Raw genomic sequence first — 20239 nt, 5'->3', positions numbered from 1 at the left:
GGCAAGGGAGGCCACCAGAGCTGTCAAATCCTTCACCAACGTGCCCATCAATTGTATTCAGCTCTCCCCGACCCGCACTGGCATTTTAATTACTGTTGGGTAAACTAATTTGTACAAATGAAGGCAACTCTGCCTAATAGAATATGCAAGCTCTCTGACCTCTGACAGGCGATGACACAAGATACAAAGGAGGCAGAGGAAGGCTTTTTATCAGAGTCTTATTACTCTCTATTACTCCAATTAGTTAAGCTCCAGTGCTCCTAATTGGGGGAAAAAATTGCAATTAAATCAATTTTTGATGGGCTGAAAGTGGGTTACCGAACCGCCCTGCCTGTGAAACACTGATATTATAGCAACAAAGGTCAAAGTCTTTGTCGGCACCTGTGGGGCCCCCACCTCCCCTCTCCAAGCCCCTCTGTGCCCCCCCAACACACGCATGCAGCTCGCTAAGGCGAATCATTAGAACATGTCATGTCTTATCGCAGTCGCCAGCATCCCGCTAACCTCATCAGTTGACATCATTAAGGAAGGTAACTCCTCCAGCATGAATACAGTGCTAAGGTCACACAAACTTGATGGAGCCCCTGCTGAAGAGCCCAGGAGGCTGCAGAACAGATGTAACAGTAACAACGTTCTCAAGGGGAGAGAAGGGGGTATAAAACCGCACAGTGAATTTCAGCACCTCCAGCACTAGGCTGCTCTGACAGAGCAGACGAACACAACAGGAGAGAGAGACAGAAACAGTACGTGGAAGCAGGTGCTCTTTCCCTAGAAGCATCTCACTTGAAGAAAAAGTGCAGCATCAGTTTTTATGGGCAAATGTACAAAAAGTCCCATGCACCTTTCACTCAGGCAACGCTAGATGAAGCCAAGATTGGGTGTGCACATATTCCTGGTGCTGCCCCTTCACATCCAATGGTATATACAGCCCCACACAAATTCCACTAGCTACTTCGTCCTTCTTGCAGGATAACCAGAAAATTGAACCAAGTAGAAGTCAGTCAGGACAGCTGTATTATATGCTGACAACTTAGTAACAATAAACTAAATAAAAAATTGGCAGGAAGGGCAGTCACACTGAAAGTCTGGCCATTACTAACAGGCCAAAATAATGACTTCACAGAACAGCAAGTGTGGGGAGTTGAAGTCTATTTAGAAGAAGATGGGACTAAAAAGGCTAAAGAGGCTGATGACACTTAACTGTACAAAACCTGAAATAGCAAGTGCAAGTTGCATTCAGTTTCCCTGCAATATCACTCAGGCTTTTGACTGTAGACTAATTCTTTCCATGCTCCTCAGCCCTCAAGAGCCTTGCTGTCCTTGTCCCAAGTACTGTACTCCTCCTGCATTCTGCCATGCAGTGCTCCAGATCCAGACCTTCAGTGCAAGGAAAAGAAGACAAGATGCACCACACCAACTTAAATGTTTCCTATCTGCATTGCTGGCTGCTTTTCTAGGCTCAAGGGTATCCACCCTTTACCTTGCCAAAGTCTAGTTTCAGCAGTTTGCTTGTGATAATCTGCTCAGGTCCCTGACTGCTAATCCAAACTTATCATAAAAAGAACTTCTGGGGTGCTCCAGAGCTGAGCTTACATTTGGGCTCAAGTGCTTGCATACATGTAAAATATTCCTGTATTTCAACTCAATAACAGGACTGAGTTCACCTGAGCAACAGAGACCCACAGCTGCATAAGCCTCACCTTTGTTCAGCACTGAATAATGTTGCCAAAGAGAACCTGCAGCTGGAGGCAAACGACCAGACTTGTTCCACAAACAGACTAGAAAGTGTTGGCATGTTTGCTGTTGCTTCCTTCAGCCTCGTGTGCATGCCATAGTGTGTCCCAAGGCATCAGCCAGCTCGGGGTTGAACTCTGTTCCAGATATGCATCGTAAATAGCACACAGAGAAGCTACAGAAGAGCTCTGCCTAGTCCTCATGGATACCCCACCAGGGTCTCAGCACAGAAAGAAAAGAAAATGTGTAAATATGACTACACGAACACCTCAATGTTTGAAATAGGAATTGCTGTGTTCTGGCAAGAAGACCAGTGACACAGGCACCAGCAGACAGGCCAATAACTCATTTACATGTTGCCTTGAGCCCCAAGTGGACAACTGGAAAGCGGTCCCCAGAAAGACGGCATTTGCATTTTGTACTGAAGGGCACTGTAAAGAAGCTGGGTTGAAACAGAGAAGGCTCACATTTGAGGCAGAACTTCAGCACATTTAAGAGAAGAAACGCTCACGTCATTGTCTCCCACATCATTTACTGTATATCTCAGAGCAGAGAGAAGGTCAGCTCCAGCCCTCTCTCTTGGCTTCTACCTTCATGTCTTCCTCTAGACTTCAGAGACGTGCAGGCTGGAGGATATAATAAGCCTTTTGTATCTCCAAAGATCCAATTCCTGGCATAGCAGAAGAATTCCCCTCTACTCCAGCAAGTTCATTATTAGCTGGTACCCAACCTGGACACCTCCACCCTGCAGTCACTGCTTTTCAGTCTTTATACCTTTGCAGGCGTAAAATACTTACTAACGTGGTATGTCCAATACTCTTCCATTACCCTTCCTCCTTCCCCAGACTCAGGCATGGAGTGGTTGGTCTGTACACAGGTTTCTGTATGAGAACTTCCTGCATTCTCAAACCCCAATCAATGCTCAAATTTTTACAGTTATCACAGAGAGGGGGGGAAAAAAAGAAGAAGAAAAAAAAAAAAGAAAAAAAGAGAGATTCCTTAACTAAAGAAGTATTACAGAAGACTCACTTCAGTTTATCAGCAACCAGAACAAAGCCTTACAGGGCATTTTTACTTCTCAGAAGTCAAAACTTTATAAAGGCAAAGAAAGGTTCTACTAAGGTTACATTGACACTTTGAGGAGTTTGTGGTGAAATAACCACAGCTGGTATCTGGAGAGCTGTGTGCTTCTCCCTCCAACACCACTTAGTCATCTGCAGCAACCTCTTCCCACACTCTACTCTTGCCCTCCTCCTTGGAGCAGCCAGTCAGAACTTGCAGAATACACAATACTGCTGCTAGGTACCCACCACATAGCAGGCCCTACCCTCAGACTACAGCACATGCCATTAGCAATACAGCACAAGGGAAGTGCAAGGCAACTTCACAAGGTCTCCAACTTTGCTCAGTACATTGGTTTTTTTGACCCAATTGAACGTGGTCCCTGTATGAGATACATGCAAAGGTCTTAGACGCTGGACACCACCCGCTCCTGGAATAAGGCAGGGCACCTATGGATCATCTCAGGCAGATCTCAGCTCTCACCCACCTGCACTTTTACCACTAGCCTTCATGTCCTATTCCAATCACCTCCCTGTGGCTCAACACCTTTATTCTTTCCCCCTAGCACCCATAGGGCAGACACCTGACCCTCATCCTCCCTGGAACCCACATCTCCCTGAAGCCCAGTCCTCTGGGCCCACACACAGCCTTACAAGAAGCCCTGAACTCTGGCCCTGGCTTTCTCAAAGCCTGCCCAGGTGTAAAGCTCCAGTGATTCCTTTTTCTTTGCCATTTTCCCTTCCTCCTCTCTTTCCCCCTATCCCCACCAACACTTTTGGGCCACACAGTGAGCCAGGAGGTTGGAGCACACGAGGACCACTGCAGCAGTCATGCTGTTTCTGCTCCCCCTTCATCCCAAGACAATTTCTAAGAGCTATTTCTTATCCTCCCCTCCATGAAATGATTTCAGTTAATTGCCTGGTGGGAATCACTTATAGGTGCAGGAGACTCTCCCCTCAACACACACCCTGGCCCCTAATTGGCTTATTGAAGTTTTAACGGGGCTTTCACCTGGAGAAGCTGGTAATTATTCCCTTCATTCCCCTGTTGCTTGTACCTGTAGCTTCACACTTGGGGCCTGCCTGGCTCCACAGGGGGGGGCTTTGTTCCCTCTTAACTACAGGCCCCACACAAATGCGCCCAGCAGCAGGAGAACACAGCAAAGTGGTAATTTTCAGCCCAGCGTAATTAGCCAAGGTTCTTTCAGCCCAAACTGCTGAATGGGGAGGGGGCTGCCAGGGAGGGTGTGCCATGTGGGAACGGTGGGACAGGAGCTGCTCTCAACAGGAGGACAAAGGCCTCTCGGGGGGCTGCGGGCTGGGGTGAGGAGGAGGGGGTTGCAGCCTGGTGGTATAGTGGAACATGCACGACACGCATCTTCCCCTCAGTCTGCATAATGGGGCAGTGTGGGATGCTAAAAAGGGGTAAAAGGAGAAAAGAAATCCAACGATGCACATCTGAAGAGCTGCAACGCATGACAGATTCTTGAAGGCTTGGCATAGAGTCCACTACCAGAAAAGGATTTCTCAGTCTTTGCACTGAGATTACGAAAGGTAAGAGGCTTCGGGAAAGAAAACTGGATATCATAGGTCCCAGACAGGATAGAAAGAACCGTTCCAAGAACAGATCCTCTAGCACATGTACCCAGAGTCAGGCAACAAGGAGAACCAGGAGGACAGGCTCCACGTTCCCTCATTGCTAAGCCATTTCCCATTAGCAAAGCAAAATCACTTTTCATAGTGGGATCTCAGTTATGCTAGCTACCTTTCTGTTAAGAGCCTTTGGTTCTGCAAAACCTACCAGAAAATATAATTTTCTGCTTGTAGAGTGGCCAAACCACCTGGCTTGCAGTGCATTTGCTCCTGTGCCACACCAGAGTGTTTACCCATTTGGCATCTGTGTCATCTATGTGTTCTTTGAATTATTATGGCTCTCTTCGGGATAGAAATATCCGTTTTAATTGGTCAACTCTAGGGCTGTAGACAAGTTAAACCTGTTCAGCTGACTTAGTGATTGCACCTCCAATGCAATAAGGTTTGGATTTTTGGGTTTGTTCTTTTGCTTTATTTTTGTTGACGAATTGTATTTTGAACAACCTCTTCTTGTGCCCCTTACAACTGCAGTATTCTACTGAAAAACAAGAATTGTCCCAATCTTAAAGCTCAGTCCTTAATCGGCAATGAGGAGTATGAGGTAAGAAGTCAAGTGAAAACAAGCCCATCATAGCACCAGTTACATAGGAGTACTGAGCAAGCCCTCAGAGTTAACACAGTCACAGCAATCACAACTAAAAGGAAGAGACTTGATAAGTAGCAAGGAGACAGGCAGCACAGCTCCTAGGGCACAGACCCATTGCATCTGAGCTGTCTAGAACTATACCTAACTGTGATCAAATACCATAGCAGGCTGCAAATTGGAGAAGCAGGTTGTATGATTCCACCCCAAAATATTCTGGTTTCTTCTCAGCTTATATACATCTTTCACCTTTTACTAAAGATTCCAACAGAAAGGTCTAGTTCTGAATTTCAATTCAAGTTTTTTCAGCTTCAAAGTATTTGCTGCGGGGATGAGTTCAGCTAGATACCACGTGTCCTCATTTCATCAACACTCTAGACTTTTTCCTTAAAAATAATCTTCAACACTTCTGAACAAAATATGCTTGACATGAAATCAATGCCAGCATATGAGAAACAGGAACCAGAAATAAATGCAAGCAGATCCAAGCTGACCAGGGCAGTTCCAAGGCTGCACAAAGAAATCTACCAAAGAGTTGCAACACCAGTGGAAAAAGATATGTAAAACCTTACAGAATCTCTTCTTGAAACTCACACTCTACCACAAGGGGAGATGTAAGAGCGATTTAAGTAAAGGCTCCAGTTGTCATCACTGGTGAAAAGTCTAGATACACACCAATGAGCAGCAAATGTTTGAAGAATCATGATGCAAAGCAAGAAAGGCTCTGCTATTTTAGAAATATCTCCTTTCTATTTCTTAAGCTTCATGACTGCCAAAGCCAATCCCAATACATTTTCAGACGTGACTGGCAGAGTTTTCAGAAACAACTATTATTTAAAAAAAAAAAAAAAAAAAAGCATATATAATCAGAGCTTATCTAAGCTTTTCCATTAGAATATATGACAGAAAATGACTTTTCAATAAGCCAGCAATCCTTGCATGCCAGGGAGCTCAGGGGGAGGGGTGAATCCTTTCAAGTTTGCCAGAACAACTAAAACCCAAGAATGTTTCAGTTTAAAGGTAGGGGTGGGAAGGAATCTGTTTTCCTGGTGCCACAAGCCAGGCATTATATTTCTCTTATTCCTTTTCCCACACAGACACACAGCCCAAATCCAAACCTTCCAATTCAGGAGAATTTTGGAAAAAAAATTAGTCAGGACGATTAGGAAAAGGAGGACTTCTCAATCAGCATATATTTTCATCATCTTCTCACAAAGAGTAGTTCTTATTCCACATTACAGAGGCAGGAGCTATACCTGTTCACATTTACAGAGAAAAAAGCTCAATCACTTAAACTCAAATAATTACCAAATCAAGTCAAAATGAGTTATTCTTATCCAGTAGGAGAGGACTGGGGGGAAATACTGCTCAGAGGGTTTTAAGAAGTTAAAAAGCAGGAAAGGTGAAAGGGGAGAAGTGTGTGCACACCACATGCTGCACACAAAGAGGTCCAGGACACTGAGGCATGGAGACACAGGTGCTTTGTGGAGGAGGCGAGCAAAGCCTCATCTGTGTTTAACTGAGCCATGAAATGACTCCTAGAGCTTTCCTGCTCTGATCATTCCAGCCCCAACACAGACACGCTTGCAACAATCTCAGTTCATTTGCCCTAAAAGCTCTGGGCAGCTTTCCTCTTGCCAGCTCTCCACTCTGTGCAACATGATCTGCTTCAGGGTTTTCATGCTAAGCATTTAGAGCACATTAACTGTTTGCCCTAAGTGACCAAGATCCTGGACAAAGCCTCTATACTAGCACATGCTTGGTTTTGGGCAAGCACCAGAGTGAGAAATAAAATCCACCAGAATGGATATCCCCAGCCCAGCATGCAGAAAAATGCACCTAAGGTTTCAATAAACAATCAGGCAACATACTTCTAAAGCATAAGGATATTAAGTGGCTACTTCTGACACAACTCCAGAACTACCCCAAAAAAAAAAACATGTGAAAAAGTTTTGCAGAACCAGAGCTCAAGCCATCATGAAATCAATATACAATAAAACAGGTTTGTAGCACAGGTCGTCAGCTTCAGCTTCTGCAATCACAGGCTGGGTAGGAGGGCAGACCATGAACCACTGAATTTAAATGAGAACTAAGATTAGCCAGGTAAAGATAGGAAAGGGATCAGGCAAAGCAGATGCTGTAGAATCAGGGAAAGGACAAGTCAAGAAGTCAAAATATTGATCCCTCCCAAGAAGGCACAGAAAATGGAATAGGATGGAAAGGTTCACACTGGGAAGAAATCTCTTCTGGCACGCATCTCTTAAGTCTGAAATGGAATGGAGAATTCCCTAAAACAAATCATCCTCTGATGTCAAGAAATACCTGACATGGCTATGAAATACCCCATTGCCCTCTGCCCCTCAGTAAGTTGCTGTCTAGGTGAAGTAGGACAAATGCTGGCAGTCAGTCCTCTAACACTTCAAGGAATAAAAGCTGGGAAGCTCTGGATGCACAGGCAACTCTGCGGGCAGGAGTGTGAAACCACAGTTTCCTCCTTTCCCTTCCATGGCCTGACCAATTCCCACGCATTTTGAGAGTTTAGGAAGCCTCATCCAAAAATACAGGATTAAAAGAACCATTTTTTCTGGCAAGTCCAACACCCACACGAAAAATGCCAGAACCAAACTTGCTCGCATGCCCTCCACTGAAATGACCATTATCAGAAAATCAGTATTTGATTCTGCGGCAAGTTTAGAGGGTCCCAGCTGAAGCTGTCAGTGATCTTTAGCGTGTAGATAAACAAGAACCATTAGTTCAGATTAGGCTGCATCTCTGTGGACTTCAGCCATAGGCTGCACAGAGAGGAAATGCTGAGCTTACCATGTCTCAGGGATGTCCACTTGTGAAGCTCAGTCTTAACTACTAGCAAACGTGATCTTGACCACGTGTACTAATCAACACTCCAAGTAAGACCAAAAACAAGAAGGAAGAGAAAACTAATTCCATCAGACAGTCCCACTCCATCCTCATCCCTCATTAAATCTGTCTGGACAGGGGAAGCAGATCACCACACAAAGCACAGGTGCAAAACTCAAGACAGCTGCACCTGGAAGCAGAAACCAAGCATGGCAAAAGTAGCAGTTGCTACTTGGTCCAGCTCAATCTGTAATTGCTTCCTCTGATCAGTCCACTTTTACTCCTTGGTCTCCTTTTCTGCTTTTTTGGGAGTGGAAGAGAAGGGAGGCGTATACACACAAGCACCAGACTTCTTTTTCCCCTTGAAATACAAACAAGCTGTTGGGTTCTAATTTGAAAACTTCTATCCAGCCCTCACAATAATAAATCTCTTGGACTATCAATCACCTTGGTACGGATCTCTCTTCTCAAAGGAAATGGGCTCTCTCTCTCTTCATTAGGTGCCCATGTCTACCAACCATAGCAGAACCTCATTTCAAATCCTCTTTGATGGACAGCTAGAGTTAGAGGAACATATACCTCAATCTCAGAGGAGAGAGGTAAAGATTTACTGATTAGGCAGGACAATGCACATAAAACTGGCTTTAACACCTGACCCAAAAATCGCACTACATCTTGAAATGTCAGGTAATCCATAAAGCTCTGTAAGTATATTCCTCAATAAGGTATGTGCAGAAATGGTGAATGGAATGTCATGAATCCACAACACATCTTTATAGCAAGAAAGTATCTTCTACGGTTGTGTTCCCTGCAGGTGAGAAGGAAGTAAGAGAAGACCTGACAAATCCTAGATAATCAGCTACAGCACACGGGAACAACACTACACAGAGAGAATTGACTTCCCAGTCTGGAATGCTCTCTCAGTGCTCTGAAAGAAAGCCAGTTCTGAAAGATCCTAGTTATTTGGAGAAGCTGAAGCTTAGTAACAGGCAGGAGGCACCCTAGCATGCTGCCTTTTATAGAATATCAGCACACAAGCTAGATGCACAATTGCATAAATTGAGGAGACATTCCCATTCTTCAGAAGAACTAGTCTCCCTTTAAGCCCGCCAACCTCCTCCAATCACTTGTCCCTTTTCAAACTCCTGTCTCACAGGTCCCTCTCAAATCGCTTCTCTACCTCCGCTAGTGTTTCAAAAGCAGGTTGGTTTGCTAATCCAGAGCCAGGCTGTCTCTGATGCATTTGCTCACATTAAACAGTCTTTCAAACAACTTTTGTGAGAACTGAGGGGTCTGGATAGGCCTGGAATAGGAAACAATATACTGATGTGTGCCAGACCTCAAATGGAAGAAGCTCATCTCTGAGCAGTGTTCTCATTTTTAACAGTTCTTCCTCTAGTCTTGAAGATATTCCTGTGGGCAGCACTTTGCTCTGTGCCTCACACTGAAGACACAGAGGATCTTCATACCCGTACTCTTAAAATTCAAGGTATGTCCAAGCTGATTTTCATTCCAGCATTCTACTACCAGAAAGCTCCCAAAGCCATCAAGCAGAGAAAAGGCATAGTTTAACTAAAGGCCTGAGATACACCAGGCTTATGGCAGATTTCATTCTTGAGCACATTTCTACGTGTAGGTTTAACTGCTTTCAACGAAGAGGATGCTAAATGCTCTGCGATTCCCAGCTGGTAAGTGTGACAAGCATGTCTAGGCATGATGAATACAAAGTACCATTTACTTCATCTTTTCAGACAGTACTAAACCATTAGCTGGGGTGTACATAGGAACATGAGGAAGAGGACCGATTTAAAAATGCAGCTTCCAGCTCGACTGCCTCAGGCTTATCTTCTCCAGATGCTGAAGCCAGGAGGTACACTAGACATAACGTATGATTATTTGTTGAATCTAGCAAATGCTTATTTGTGCTCAGAGCTATGGGCACACAGTACATATCAATGAGATTCTAACCTTCAGCTCCTAATGGTCAGACTTTGCAAACTCATATTTACAGGGTCACAATCCGCCCCTACAATTACTGAGTACATCCTCTGTTAGGGTTCAGCCTGGACATAAGTAAAGACTGGTCTTGTAAAGGCTATGGATTTATAAGCTTTGCTATCTCTTGCATACAGGAATTGATTTGTTGCTCAAAAGGAACTGAAGGAGATGCCAAAATTCAGAAGAAAGATTAAGTTAGAGATATGCATTCACGAATTCTGTAAATTCATATTGTCTGCAATCTCCTTCATGGCGTACAGATGACAGAGGCTGCCCAAGATGAAGGCATTGCTGCTGTAAACATCCTCCCACTCACCATTCAAGGAAACACCTTCTGTGCAGACAGGAGCCTTGCCTTTCTGTGCAGACAGGAGCCTTCCCTCAGCACTTTTTTTTTTTTTTTTTTAAACACCCAGTGCTTGTATATTCTCCCTCCCAACCTGAAACAGTAAATGCTGTAACTGTAGATTGGCAAAGCAACATACATTACATGCCATGCACGTGAAGCAAGTCTCCTCCTCTTTTTTTTTTTTTTTTTCCACCTTCCAGTGAGCATATAGTCTTTGTTTTAAATAAAGAAACCATCTCTCTCTACTCCTAATCCAAAGATACAACACTGACATTTTGCCCCTCCAATTCCACCTAAACTATTCTTACAGCCCATTTATATGTAAAGATGTACATATGAAGAACACTCACACATGCCTATTTCTCGGGCTGGTTCAAGGCACTGGAACTGGAGAACTATGCACAAGCCCCAGTGCAGTCACAGGATGTTTTCCACCAGCTCACTCCAAACTCCTCTTGGATACAACAGCTCTAACCATAGGCAGGAACAGACATACATGCCTTGAATAAGTGCTTTGCACAGCATGGTCTTGACATGCAGTTTACAACAGACCTGAATTGACTCTACTGATCTTAACCATAAAATATGTAACCCCATGTTTGGCCTAGTAAATTTATAACTGTATTCAAAATGTAAATGAATAAACAGTAGCATCAGAAAGTTACTGTCACCTGCAGCCTCCTGCAGACTTTTCAGAAAAACTAAGACTAATGTCTCATTTCACATGCAGTCATCCTCTCCTTCACTTCATAAACAGAGAACTGGTGCTCTTCCTGCACTGGAATGAAACTTTCACTCTGATTAATTCAGTGTTCTCTCATTTCTCCTCCAAATATATATAAATATATATAATTTTAGAAGAATGGAGGGCAAGGGGGAATCCCCTAAAGAGGCCCAGTGCTTCCCTCCTTGTAATGAAACCCTGTAATGGAATGCCCTGCACTCCAATTAGGAAGAAATGCTAATTTTCTCCAGTTGAGCACCCCCTCTAGATGTATCTAATTTGTTTCACTGCTTTCATCTCTTCCCTCCATCACATTTTCCTTTAAAGGTTATGATCTGTTTGTGCCCTTCATGCCGCGCCCTGACAAGACACCCCTATGAGAGGTTGCAGGGGCCACATCGCCCTTCCTAACCCCCTTCCCAAACAAAAACCAAAGCCTTTTTTCCCTCCACTGCCTTTTTAAGAAATGCAGAAAGATGAAGGGGAGGAGTAGAGAATTGGGAAGACAATAATTAAAAATAAAAAGTAAGCCCTCTTGCTGACTGTGTTGTTGGTTGTTTCCAACAAAAGGTTAGAGACCTTTGCACCGTGACAAACACCACTATGATCAGTGCCAGGCCAACTGGGAGAAACAGAATCACACAGCTTTCCTACTTCTGCAGGTCTATTTTAGGAACAGCTGACATGCAAGAATACCCTGGTGCAAAAGGTTTTGAAATGCTGAATTGTCTCGCTCCTTGCAGGGCTGGGTAATGCAATCTCTCTCCACCTGCCACAGGGATAGCCTGGCAAGAAAGGACAACAAAAGCTGGCTGAGCTGAGGAGAAGGCCTCAGTACAGTGCTTCCCACTCATCCCTGAAGGGTTACAACTTATTCTGGGAGCAGGGACTTGAGATGGGAAGCGTGGGCCCTGGAATAGCTCCTGCAGGCAGCTGTGATGTGTGCTAGCATGGTTCTGGCTGGCTTTGGGCAGGAGAGACCAATCTGGACAGGAACCTGCCCAGAAGAGCATTCTACAAAGACCGTACCTGTAGCACACATAGGATGGACATCTAGATCACCCTGGTGGTAGCACACTAATTCCCTCAGAGATTATAGGGTCCTTTCCACTTAAATAAATAAAATAAGTAAATAAAATCCAGCCACAATCCTACCTCAGTTTTCCCCAGCAAGGCCTCTTTGCATCCTGCCAGAGTATTCTCAAATTCTCAAACAGTAACCCTAGGGCTGAACCCAGGTCACCACAACACACGCACCTTGCTCCTAAGCTTACCTATTCATTATTCCTGTTCAGCTTCTACCTCCCTTCAATTCTCTCCTTTGATTCTCAGCCATTTGAAAGGAAATCCCTGTTGCACATTCTAGATACAGGTTACCCCACACATTGCTTGTCAACACTCTACAAGTTTAAAGAGTCCAAAGAACCTCTTAAGAGGCAAAGCAGCTGAGTGGACTCCAAGTGAAGTTGAGGAGGAACTCCTGGGTTCTACCTGTGGCAGAGCCTGGAACCACTGCCCCCTTGGAAAGACGGACAGTTGAATGTGCTGCACGGGCTGAGCACAGATCAGCCACTTCTTGTACAGTAAGATGAAGCTGGAAAAGTACTGCAAGAATGTTTTCTCTTATTAATAGGCACTTTGCTAATACCGCCCAAGATAGCCAGCTCCCTCTCAGTCATTTCCTGCTGCAGCCACTGAATCCTGTTGGTCAGAGAGCTATATGCTCCATTACAAACTATTTCCTCTGTACATTTACAGCTCCCCCAAAGGTTTTTGCAGAAAGATTTCCCCCTTCTGCCCCCTCCGCAGACACTGCTCCTTCATAACTCGACTTTCTGGGACCACAAACAGGGAGTGGGCAGGAGGCACACAAAGATTTACTCTTCAGAGCTAGCACCCTTGGCCTTTCCTCCCCCACAAGTCCCCTCTCTATCTGGTCAATGCAAACATGGGAAAGAGCGCTTGCAAGAGGCCTGTGTCTGGGCCGGCTGCCTTTCATCCAGAAGATGCCTCTTCCCGTTGGAAAATACAAGCATTGTGTGAAAACATTTTAATATATTCATGCACATTCCTATAGCTTGCAGGAGCGAGCGGGTCCCAGCACCCTCCCCTCCCTGCCTTCCAAATGATGTTCATAGGCAGCGATGCACTGGGAATGCCACCTGTTTTCGCAAATGCCTGCGAGTATGTAAATTGTGGGAAGATGTGGGCCAAGCGCTGTGTTTTATTGTGCTGCAGAAAAGATTTTACTAATTACTTGCCTAAACTCCAAAGCAGTACGCCTGCTTTTTTACAAAGGAGGAGAGCGGGGAACGTGGGGGTGGGGAGAAGAGGAGGAGGGGGAGAAAAGAAAGAGGAAAAAAAGAGTGTAAAGGGAAAGAGAGAGAAGGAGAGGGAACGCAAGGGATGCATTTCAAAGTTTCTTCAGCAATTGGATGGGGGGGAGCTGGGCCCAATGTGAAATCATAGAGGTCAAAGGTGGGTCTCCCTCCCTTGTGAGAAAGTGGTGAATCAGGACGGTTTATCAAACGATCATTTTCTTTTGAAACTGGGAGGCAGCGGCTGGGACAATTCTGCAGATGTGCTTGATGAGTTCGGGACAAAAATGGGCCGCCTCCTCCCTCCCTCCCCCCTTTAAGGTCTCCCATCAGGGGTTGCTTCTCCCTCCACTGCTTCCAGGACCCTCCCCTCCCTTCTTCAGTGGTCAGCTGAGACCCCCACCCACTGATCGCTTTTGTGTTCCTGGCCTTTGGACACACTGACAGGGCCCTTTATGAGACCCCAATCAAGACCCCCATGTCACAGGTACCTAGTAGAGATACCAGACCCTTTTCAAATGAGGAACAACAAGGAAAATATGCTGGCCCATTGTCCCTGCACGGCACCAAGGGAGATGAAAGGGACAGGCTGCTCCCTCTCCACAGACCACCTGCCAATCAACCCCAGTTATTAAGGTCACGATGTGGAAATTCTTTTGACCTACACCTAATCAAAGATGCACCAGGGCCCTTTGAGACAACATGGAGGAAGGTGGGAGGGCAGGCATCCCCCCACCCTCCCCACCCATAAATACAGTGGAGCTTCCAAAGAGAATTCAGTAGGAGTTACCCAGTTAGTGCTGCGGCACACTTGTCCTGAGTGTCACTAGGGAGTTCAACTGGCCTCCATGCATTCAGCTTCAGGAGAGCTCAAATTAAAAGCTCTCCTCATTGAAGAGTTACAGACTGAGCTACACCAGAGGTGGCTCAGAAGTAATAATTAAGAACCACATATGACAAGTATTAAGCATCCACTTCCCATTTCTAATAGCTTTGGTTTTCACAAGCCGTGAGCTTCACAAACACGTTCAGCATCATCAAGCACAGCCTCTGAAGAGGAAATGAGCCTACGAGCTTCCAAAAGCATCTGGAAGAGTAGACAGATACTAGCAGTAAAATGTGTCCTTAATATCCCTTGCATGACACAGGATGAAGTTACCTAGAAGAGTTTGATGGTGGTAGTTGTTATGACTATACAGAAATCATTCACAGAGAAGAGTTAGGACCCACTTGGAGTGACAGGGCAATCAGATGGGTGGTACAGAATAGAGCATGAATCAGATGGGATCAGAGAAGCATATCCCACCACACAGCCCTTGGAATACAGATAAGATCACCTGTTCATGAAAAGCTGTTCTGTGTCACTCACTGTCAGAGGGACACCATCACCTGGTCAGTGACACAATACTACTTCAACTGACAGCAGTGACACAAGAATTGACAGACTGCAGTCTGTAGTAATTCACACACAAAGGAAAAACAACAACAACAAAAACAATCTCCATAACAGAAACATTTTTCAGCATATATAGGAAGCTTCTGTCAGTGCACGATTTTGAATAACGTCCTCCAGAAGAGTTATGTGGTATAAATCATGTCTGTCACCACCACCAGCACACATAAGGCCAATGCTGGTGAAGCAGAAACTTCCAGTATCTATCTTGATGCACCATACTTATCAGCAGGTAGGCAATCCCCTTCCCAATCCCACTGCTAGCTTGCTGTCACATCCTGTTGGTGTCCTCCAAAGCCTATCTGTTAGTGAAGGGCAAGCAAATGTGATGTTGTAGAGCAGTGAGGACGAGCAGTGTGACAGCCACAGCAGCAAAGCTGGAGGTTTCATTACGCTAAACACTTAACTCATGTGTTGGATCAAGTTCCTCCACCACTTGCTGAGATTTAGCTCATGAAAGACACCGGTTCATTTCTTCTCTGAGTCTGCTAACTCCTACCAGAGAGCCCACAGAAATTAGGAGGCAGTGGTGATCAACTGGGTGGAAGATGAGAGAGGAGATTCCAAAAGAGCTTGGAATAGAGACTGTAGTTCACATCACGTTTATACAAATCCTGCTGCACTGCTTTTCTCTTGCAAATCTTCCGTTGAACTTCCATTAAGTTCTAATTCAGAAGTTAGCTATCAGGTTCCTAATACTGTCTTTTTGTTCCTTGGCTCTTACACAGATACAGAATCAGGTGGAAGACAGGTGTTTTTTTTTTTTTCTCCTTGACATTAAGCCAACTAGTTCCTATACCTTACCTACAGTAACGCATGGCCTTGTTTAGGCTGTTGTAAGCCAAGATCCAAACCATCTGCCTCCTCTACCATTACAGTAAGCTGCAGTAGGCAGAGCAGACAAGACCTCAGTACTGCAGCACAGAAAACAGAGGTGAGCTTCTTAGTTCAAGGCCGACGACGACCAGCCTGCTGCTCTCCTCAGAGTGAAACAACACTCCTCTGGAAGGGCCAGGCTTCTATCTTAGGACACTGCAACTCCTCTTCCCACCTCAGGGCATGAGCTTGCATCTTCTGAGCGACACCCCGGCCTCATCTGGGAGGAGTAACAGTGGAAGCTGAGCCTAGTTAGAGGCACCTGCACCTGGGGCTCTCACCAAGCAAGAAAGATCCATCCCTTTCTGTCCCTACCCGCCCCCAAAAGTGACTCTTTGAAAGACAGGGGAGGGAACAGACACCACTCTAATTGTAGGAGTGAAACCTGGCATCCTCCTGCCCATCTACCTTTGCGCTCTGTCTCTGATTCTCTTTGAACCTCTGGTACAGACTGTCAGGTCGCTGCCCTCACAAGAGATCAGAAAAAAAAAAAAATAGGACAGTGATTACTGCTGTACACGGATTTGCAAGCTGGAGAAAGAGAGAGAGAAAAAGAGAGGGAGAGAACAGCCTCCATGTGTCAAGCTATGAAAGGACTGTGACTGAAGCCGCCTGAAAAACAAACCCTTAATTTAAATGTTAATGAAAGTGCTGAAGAGACATCAGAGGCTTTCCTTTCTCTACAGGGAGCAGAATCACCAGGTCTAGAATTTATGGCCCCCTTCAACTCCCCTCTCTCCTTCTCTGCTCCATCAGCCAGAGAAGTTAGGAAAGGAAAAAAAAAAAAAACCTAATTTTAACATTAACTCCACACTTCCACCCTGGGATGCAATTGCTAAATTATCTGTCGGCAGGACACTGATCAAAGGTGGAAAAACAAAGGCACACTGCACAGCCGAGCAAAGGTAAACAGCAGCTGAGGTCTGGTGAAGTTACCTTCTCCTCCTATAAGTTTAAAAAGCAAAGAGAAAATGATTCAAACTGGAAATAGAAACCTCAGGACATAAGGCTGTCAGTCCCTTTAACTAAGTTTCTTCTATCACACTGATTAAACAGACACAGATTTTCCTGTGCAAACCAAGCAGCACAATGAAGATGCTTCCCCAGCTTTCTGAGACAGACTTTCCCCTCAAGCAAAGCAAAAGATGAGAAAAAATGTCGGGGGGGGGGGGGGGAGGGGGGGAAGAAAAAAAAAAAAAGACTCAATATGCAACAGCTCCAAAGGATTAGAAACAGATGTCTGAGATCTAACTCAGCTACTGCCTCCCAAAGCCGGCTCACCTGCCCACAGCCACTAGTCAGCCAATTCACACAGAGACAATATATACACTAGACTATCAGCCAAAAGTGACAACAAGGGAGCACGCTGTAAGTTATGTAAGCTTCGGTGTGCAAAGCAAAGAAAACTGAAGTGAAGAATGGTGACTTGCATAGTTTGCCAGCATGTATGCGATACAGAATTGTTTGCATGTGTGATACTGGAGGAGACAGAAAGAAGACATGTACGTTCAGATGTTCATCCATGTGAAGAAGGGAAAGGAGAATCATTATCACACAGTTAAGAAAGTAGAACAAATTCTTCTTCCCTTCATCAAGGGAACAGTCAGAGCACATGGATAAGACACAGGTGTCATTTTAGCTCCAGATGGTAGAAACTGGAAAGAGAAACTGATACTCATTTCCTGCTCTTCAGCTCTGGGGTGAAAGAGCACCAAGTTAGTTATGATTATTGCATGTATCTAGAAGTCTGCACAGATCACTTTCTGAGGTCAGTAAGAGATGGTACTTAACACCACCACTAACTCTGCGAGTACACCCAGGGATCTCACAGTTGAGTAAAGCCCTTCCTGCTCCTTCTTAAGAAACAGCTGCAGGTCAGAGTCCCCTCTCAATTATTCAAACCGACCAGACTCTGCAAGAGATCCCTAAGGACAGCAGAACTATTGCTGCCTGCTATTTTGCTGGCGATGCACAAACCAGAACAAAACCCAGTTACTTGCCCCATGTCCTAGCAGATTCAGGGAGGTTAACTGCACAAAGCTAGGTCAAAACAGAGCACCACTACAGAACAACAGCTCATCTTGATATGCAGTAAGGGATATGCACTGATAAAAGCAGAGCAAGAGATGAGGGCGGGGGGAACATTATTAAGCATTTTAACTGCTGCACATTAGGGCTCCATTTGTACAGTTAAAACCATTGCAACACGGTTCTGACTCACGTGGGTTGTTTTGCTTTAATGCAAACTGCAAGACCAGATTGTTCCATTTTCACAAAAAGTTTCCAGATAGCCATAAAAAGAAGAAGCCTTCAAAATGAATCATTTTGATTCTTCCCAGTGGAAGAGAGGGCCTGTCATTAACCCTTCTCTTCCTTCCTTTCCCCAGCATGTTCTGGGTACGCTTTAGTTTGTCTGAAGTTGTCCTCAGGGACATATGTCTCCCAAGATATTAACTCCCCATAATATTCCACAGGAGTGGCAGCTAGGTTAACAGAGATTCAATCTACCATGTAGAACAACAGGAGTCGGGTTTCAGCTACAACTCTGCATAAATGAAAGCGACTAAGCTAGCTTTTTTAATTCAGCTGCTCCCAGAGATAGTCATTTTGAGCACAGATACCTTGTCTTCCTCTTCTCTGAAGTGCACTTCAGTACAACGTTTGCAAGGAGAGGTTATGTACTGCAGTAGGCCAAATGACACAGCTGGACAGGGAGACCATCTTTCAGGCTTACACACAGAAACACATTTCTGCCACAGCAGGCCACATTACAGTTGTGCATCGATTCCCTAGATTGTGCTGAATGTCTCCTAGCTCTCTATCTCTGGTTGCACATTGAAAACCATTTTCGTGCCTCCATCATCTTTTTTCTTGGTTTTAAATCTGCTACATTTGGAGTACAACTCAGGAAGACCAGCTCTCACCATGAATATTCTAAGATTTAGATAGCAAATTCTAGTGGCTAAATCTTGCAAGAGAAGTCAGCTTAGACTGAAATACTTTTTTAAACCTAATATCAAAGAATTTCTGAATCCAAGACTAACAACAAATTTAACATCAAGGTTCACTTTTTTTTTTTTTTTTTAATTATTTCCCCTCCAATGTTCGAGTTTCTCTATCATTGGGGAAAAAAAAATGCACTGCTCCTTTATTTAGGGAAAAAATAGTTGCATTTCAGTAGTGCAACAAATATCTGGATTTATATATATAAAACCTTACATGCAGCAGCAGCCATAAATGCCAAGCAATTTGACCTCATTTTCTCTATAAACTTATCACTCAAATTAGACAGTGCACAGTGGTAACTTCTCTTCCCTGGCTACTGCCACTTCAGGGAATCACAAAGCATGAAGGTGCCACTATTCCGCTAGAAATCCCTGGGTTTGCCTCACTTTGCACATTTGAATTGGTCCACTGCATTCAGGCTTGCCCTGGTCCCTGAGCACACATAAGTCACTGCAGTAAGCACCAGTAAATGAAAGTTTAACATCTGCATGACACAGAGTTCAAAAGGCAAATGAGCTGGGGGAAGGGGATTACAAGCAGCTAAGAAATACGGTTTTGTGTATGTAGCCTCTCTGTAAGAACAGTATTTTACTCACCTGTGCAGAATAATAGCTTTGGAGATCAACTGAACAGTTGTCAGAGCAAGCTGAAGCATCCTATGTTATGAATATTATAAGATACTTCTCTAATTTTGATGCAACAGGCAACGTAAGACCTGCTGTCCCAATTGCACTGACCACAGCACAGCTATCCAAAACACCTGCTAAAAACCCAAAAAGGCAGCTGCACTCTCCTCATCCCCACTACCTTGCAGGACATCGTTAGGGAGCCCAAAAGGAATGAGGCTCCAATAGCATATGTTGATGTGAAGGCACTTCCACAACTGAAAAGGCAGCGCAAAAGACCAACCACAATTTTTTCCCCACAGTGAGAAGAGAAAATCTACTATTCCTAGCACCTTTTTTTTTTTTCCCCCCAAACAACTTCTTACTAATTTTTCCCTTAATGGCATCATTCTGCATGAAGGCCCTTCTAGCATTCAGCCCAGCATCACCATACAAAGAGCAAGGAAGCCTCCCCTGTAGCTCAGCATATCTGTGAGAGAGTCTCTGCACAGCTCTGGGGAAACTGGGAACAACTCAAAACAGAATAGCTAATAGAGATGCCTAAAGCCAGAAAAGCTGCACTTAAGAGCACAAATATCTATGCAGGGCAAAGCAATTGCATGGCTGTACAAGCCACCCTGACCAGTCCCTAGCAGCACTGCTGTGATGTCACCATACACATTCCTGTTGGGGTTGCACTGGTCCAGGTCCTGCCTACTGAAGTTTAGTCTGGAGGTATGGGCACTGTCCATCAGAACAGCAGCCCTGCAGAGCAGGATTACAAGACAGCAGAAATCCCAGCTGTGGCTCAGGACCACATGGGATACTAATGAAGCTTCAGTGACAGAAAGAGAGATTACTGAAAAGCGAGAAGAAAAGTTTCACTCCTGCCCATTAACAGCTGAGGTTCAGTTAGAACACAGCCCTGACTACTCTAGTCTTAGCTATGGCAAACCTCCAGGCCAGGAAACAGCAGCCTCTCCAAAGCAGTTTCTAATGGTTGGAGCTAGAGAAGCTCCCCGC

The 20239-nt window shown here is 44.8% G+C and overlaps 1 protein-coding gene and 1 non-coding gene across 7 annotated transcripts in view; one reads left to right on the top strand and one right to left on the bottom strand.

The window, feature by feature from the left end:
- The window catches only part of FBXW4 (F-box and WD repeat domain containing 4), a 58628-nt gene that overhangs the window by 18849 nt on the left and 19540 nt on the right, over positions 1-20239 (bottom strand). The window lies entirely within an intron of this gene.
- LOC146543879 (U5 spliceosomal RNA) lies at positions 5243-5359 on the top strand. Its single transcript, XR_014884920.1, has one exon. It is a non-coding gene; the product is annotated as a U5 spliceosomal RNA (small nuclear RNA).

Source organism: Meleagris gallopavo, chromosome 8 (assembly GCF_905368555.1).
Source record: "Meleagris gallopavo chromosome 8, MGAL_WU_HG_1.1, whole genome shotgun sequence".
Lineage (NCBI taxonomy): Eukaryota > Metazoa > Chordata > Aves > Galliformes > Phasianidae > Meleagris > Meleagris gallopavo.
The sequence above is the reverse complement of the archived record's forward strand: the minus strand, read 5'-3'. Positions and strand labels throughout refer to the sequence as shown.